Consider the following 6,000-nt stretch of genomic DNA (forward strand, 5'->3'; position numbering starts at 1 on the left):
TATATTTTTTATATATATATGTATGTACAAATGACACTACTGGCACATAAGGGGGGCTACTGGCACAGACATAAGGGGGACTACTGGCACATAAGGGGGACTACTGGCACATAAGGGGGGCTACTGGCACATAAGGGGGGCTACTGGCACATAAGGGGGGCTACTGGCACATAAGGGGGGCTACTGGCATATAAGGGGGGCTACTGGCACATGATAGGAGGCTACTGGTACATAAGGGGGTGCTACTGGCACTTGATAGGGGGGCTACTGGCACATGATGGGGGGGCAACTGGCGCATAAGGGGGCTACTGGCACATGATAGGGGGGCACTCTGGCTACTGGTACATGATGGTGGGGGGGCTCTTATTACTGGCACATGATTGGGGGGCATCTATGGGGGCTCTTATTACTGGTACATGATTGGGGGCATCTATGGGGGCACATCTTACTGGCACATGATTAGGGGGCATCTATTGGGGCACATTTTACTGGCACATAATTAGGGGGCATCTATGGGGCACATCTTACTGGCACATGATTGGGGGGCATCTATTGGGGCACTTATTACTGGCACATTATTGGGTGGCACTATAGGGGCATCTACTGAGGCTAAAAAGGGGTATTTTATATGGGGGGCTCTGTATAGGGGCATTTTATACTGGGACACATTATGGTGGGTACTATGGGGAAGGGGGAGAGGAGCACTATGGAGTCATCTACGGGGGCACTGAGAAGGGATATTTTATATTTATTACTCCCCCATGGTATGCCCCCCTAGTAGCAGCACCAGCCTCTCCCTGCTCTGCTATCCCTCTGCCCCTTCTCCAAATCCGTATTATGAAATCTTTCTCATTAGGATAAAGCACAACATCAGCTCCACGAGCCCCCGGTCAAAGTAATGAAGTGGCGTCCGAGATCCCCAAGGGCAAAGCCAAGAAATTGTAAGTTTTCATGTGGAGTATGTTTGTTATACACATATAGCATACACTGTGCCACACAATACAGTATACAGTATACCGCTACATTGTGCCACACAATGTACAGTATACCCTTACACTGTGCCACACAACACAATGTACAGTATACCTCTAAACTGTGCCACACAATATACAGTATACCTCTACACTGTGCCCCACAATATACAGTATACCGCTACACTGTGCCACACAATATACAGTATACCTCTACACTGTGCCCCACAATATACAGTATACCTCTACACTGTGCCACAGAATATACCTCTACACTGTGCCCCACAATATACAGTATACCTCTACACTGTGCCACACAATATACAGTATACCTCTACACTGTGCCTCACAATATACAGTATACCTCTACACTGTGCCCCACAATATACAGTATACCGCTACACTGTGCCACACAATATACAGTATACCTCTACACTGTGCCCCACAATATACAGTATACCTCTACACTGTGCCACAGAATATACCTCTACACTGTGCCCCACCATATACAGTATACCTCTACACTGTGCCCCACAATATACAGTATACCTCTACACTGTGCCACACAATATACAGTATACCGCTACACTGTGCCACACAATATACAGTATACCTCTACACTGTGCCACACAATATACAGTATACCGCTAGACTGTGCCTCACAATATACAGTATACCGCTACACTGTGCCCCACAATATACAGTATACCGCTACACTGTGCCCCACAATATACAGTATACCTCTACACTGTGCCCCACAATATACAGTATACCTCTACACTGTGCCACACAATATACAGTATACCGCTACACTGTGCCCCACAATATACAGTATACCTCTACACTGTGCCCCACAATATACAGTATACCTCTACACTGTGCCTCACAATATACAGTATACCGCTACACTGTGCCTCACAATATACAGTATACCGCTACACTGTGCCCCACAATATACAGTATACCTCTACACTGTGCCCCACAATATACAGTATACCTCTACACTGTGCCACAGAATATACCTCTACACTGTGCCCCACAATATACAGTATACCGCTACACTCTGCCCCACAATATACAGTATACCGCTACACTGTGCCCCACAATATACAGTATACCTCTACACTGTGCCACACAATATACAGTATACCGCTACACTGTGCCTCACAATATACAGTATACCTCTACACTGTGCCACACAATATACAGTATACCGCTACACTGTGCCTCACAATATACAGTATACCTCTACACTGTGCCCCACAATATACAGTATACCGCTACACTGTGCCACACAATATACAGTATACCTCTACACTGTGCCCCACAATATACAGTATACCTCTACACTGTGCCTCACAATATACAGTATACCGCTACACTGTGCCTCACAATATACAGTATACCGCTACACTGTGCCCCACAATATACAGTATACCTCTACACTGTGCCCCACAATATACAGTATACCTCTACACTGTGCCACAGAATATACCTCTACACTGTGCCCCACAATATACAGTATACCGCTACACTGTGCCCCACAATATACAGTATACCGCTACACTGTGCCCCACAATATACAGTATACCTCTACACTATGCCACACAATATACAGTATACCGCTACACTGTGCCTCACAATATACAGTATACCTCTACACTGTGCCCCACAATATACAGTATACCGCTACACTGTGCCACACAATATACAGTATACCTCTACACTGTGCCCCACAATATACAGTATACCTCTACACTGTGCCCCACAATATACAGTATACCTCTACACTGTGCCACAGAATATACCTCTACACTGTGCCCCACAATATACAGTATACCTCTACACTGTGCCACGCAATATACATTATAACGCTACACTGTGCCCTACAATATACAGTATACCTCTACACTGTGCCACACAATATACCTCTACACTGTGCCCCGCAATATACAGTATACCTCTACACTGTGCCACGCAATATACAGTATACCGCTACACTGTGCCACACAATATACAGTATACCTCTACACTGTGCCACACAATATACAGTATACCTCTACACTGTGCCTCACAATATACAGTACACCTCTACACTGTGCCCCACAATATACAGTATACCTCTACACTGTGCCACACAATATACAGTATACCTCTACACTGTGCCACACAATATACAGTATACCTCTACACTGTGCCTCACAATATACAGTACACCTCTACACTGTGCCACACAATATACAGTATACCTCTACACTGTGCCTTACAATATTTAGTATACCTCTACACTGTGCCCCACAATATACAGTATACCTCTACACTGTGCCACAGAATATACCTCTACACTGTGCCCCACAATATACAGTATACCTCTACACTGTGCCACAGAATATACCTCTACACTGTGCCCCACAATATACAGTATACCTCTACACTGTGCCACGCAATATACATTATAACGCTGCACTGTGCCCTACAATATACAGTATACCTCTACACTGTGCCCCGCAATATACAGTATACCTCTACACTGTGCCACGCAATATACAGTATACCTCTACACTGTGCCACGCAATATACAGTATACCGCTACACTGTGCCACACAATATACAGTATACCTCTACACTGTGCCTCACAATATACAGTACACCTCTACACTGTGCCACACAATATACAGTATACCTCTACACTGTGCCACACAATATACAGTATACCTCTACACTGTGCCCCACAATATACAGTATACCTCTACACTGTGCCTCACAATATACAGTACACCTCTACACTGTGCCACACAATATACAGTATACCTCTACACTGTGCCTTACAATATACAGTATACCTCTACACTGTGCCACACAATATACAGTATACCTCTACACTGTGCCACACAATATACAGTATACCTCTACACTGTGCCCCACAATATGCAGTATACCTCTACACTGTGCCCCACAATATACAGTATACCTTTACACTGTGCCACACAATATACAGTATACCTCTACACTGTGCCTTACAATATACAGTATACCTCTACACTGTGCCCCACAATATACAGTATACCTCTACACTGTGCCACAGAATATACTTCTACACTGTGCCCCACAATATACAGTATACCTGTACACTGTGCCCCACAATATACAGTATACCTTTACACTGTGCCACACAATATACAGTATACCTCTACACTGTGCCCCACAATATACAGTATACCGCTACACTGTGCCACACAATAAACAGTTTGAGCAGTAATTTATGATTTTCTTTTGCTCTCAATAAATCTTGTATAGATCAAGCTAAAAAAATAAAAAAATATGGTTAGACGGTTGCAAATACTCTTCTGATATGATTTCATCGAGCAGATTTGAGGGGGGGGGGGAGGTTTTTTGAAACTCGGCACTGTTTCTGATGATGCCTTTCTTACTGAAGGCAGATGCAGCAAAAATACTGAAAAAATTGTTTTATCCCCTGTCCGGCGCACTTCTCCACACATGCTTGAAGTCAAAGGGGCAGCGGTCTCCTTGCTTCAAGTCACGGTAACCGCGCCCCCTTCCCCGCCCCTTCGCTGGTACTGCTGGCGGCTTTGGATGTTTTGGGAGGTGACATGTTCCCTTTAAAGTTTACTACTCTACGAGGTGTGTGGATTTTCTTTTTTGTGTGTGTGTTGTGGTGGAGCGTGTGATTGCATGCTAGGGTGTGGGAAGGCGGGAATCAGGGGGCCCAAGTAAATTCTTACCCAGGGTCCAATCAATATTAAAGACTGCCCTGGCCGAGTGGTATCGAGGGCCGCATGTGGCCCTCGAGACGCAGGTTGTGCATTCCTGCTCTACAGTCTTTGGGAGAACTTTTCATGTTGGTCTGTGGCGAATGGAGAAGAAAATAGAAGTGAAGGACTCCAGTAGAGAAACATCAGCTGTGACTGATCTGCACCTGAGGAAGCTGACAGTCCGTCAGTGAAATGTGTTGTGCTTTTTACCTTTTTGTTAATAAATTGTTATTTTGCCCTGGAACGGCAGTGCCCCAAATCTGTTATTATCTTATCTTCATTATCTTCAATTAGGATCTCCACCTGGAGATCGCACAGAGGGAGCTGCAGCCTACTTTCAGACTGCACGTGGAACGCCATTCCCTGGGCTTTCTATGTGGATATTTTATTCTACAGCTGGTAAGCTCACTTATACCTATGCAGTTATACATTTAAGGTATGGTTTTACACTATGGAGCGCCGGTTCTTTTTTCTTCTCTGGATTAAATGGTGGAAGAGGGGGGGTATGGCACATTATGTAAGTTCGGATTTTGGTGTTCCAGTGTAGAATAACACTGAGCAGAATAACAGAATCACCAGATCCTGCATATACTAAACAACTGAGCAATCACTGGATCCCATTCACAATAATGGGATCCATCAGAATCCGACATGAGTACAGGCAGTTTGCCGGATGAAATACTTCTGCATGCAATTTTCTTTTGCCCTTTGCGTCATTTCCGGGTATAGCATTCTGCCAGGTATAGGAATCTGGCAGAACACCCTTCCTGCACTAATCACATGACAGTGACATTCACAGGTCCTTCGGGTCCTGTCATCAGGGGTGCGCCACTAATGAGGCCAGGTGAGGCGATCGCCTCAGGCAGCGCCAGGTAGGGGCAAGTGGGAGGCAGTGGAAGGGCCATGGGCATTAAGCGCTTTCATTATGGAAATGCTCATCTCTACATATTCAACTGCATCGCTGTACTCAGGACAGTAGTACAGTTGAATGCTACAATAGGGCGATGTCTCCCCCTGGCCTACCTTTTCCTCTCACAGGCTTTTAGTCCTAGTTCCTGTAGCTGTCACCGCCAGCTCTGTGAGAAGGTCTGTTAGACGTTCTTCGCTACCTCTTGCATGACTTTCTTTGTTTTGGTTTCACTTTGTCATCTCCTTTCCTTCTCCCAGCTGTCACCTATTTGCACTGATTGTCTCCCTTTATATTCCCTCCCATACTGCCTCACTTTGGGGTTTATACTTCTTCCTGAATGTTCACT

Source organism: Bufo gargarizans, chromosome 2, assembly GCF_014858855.1.
Source record: "Bufo gargarizans isolate SCDJY-AF-19 chromosome 2, ASM1485885v1, whole genome shotgun sequence".
NCBI classification, from domain to species: Eukaryota; Metazoa; Chordata; class Amphibia; order Anura; family Bufonidae; genus Bufo; species Bufo gargarizans.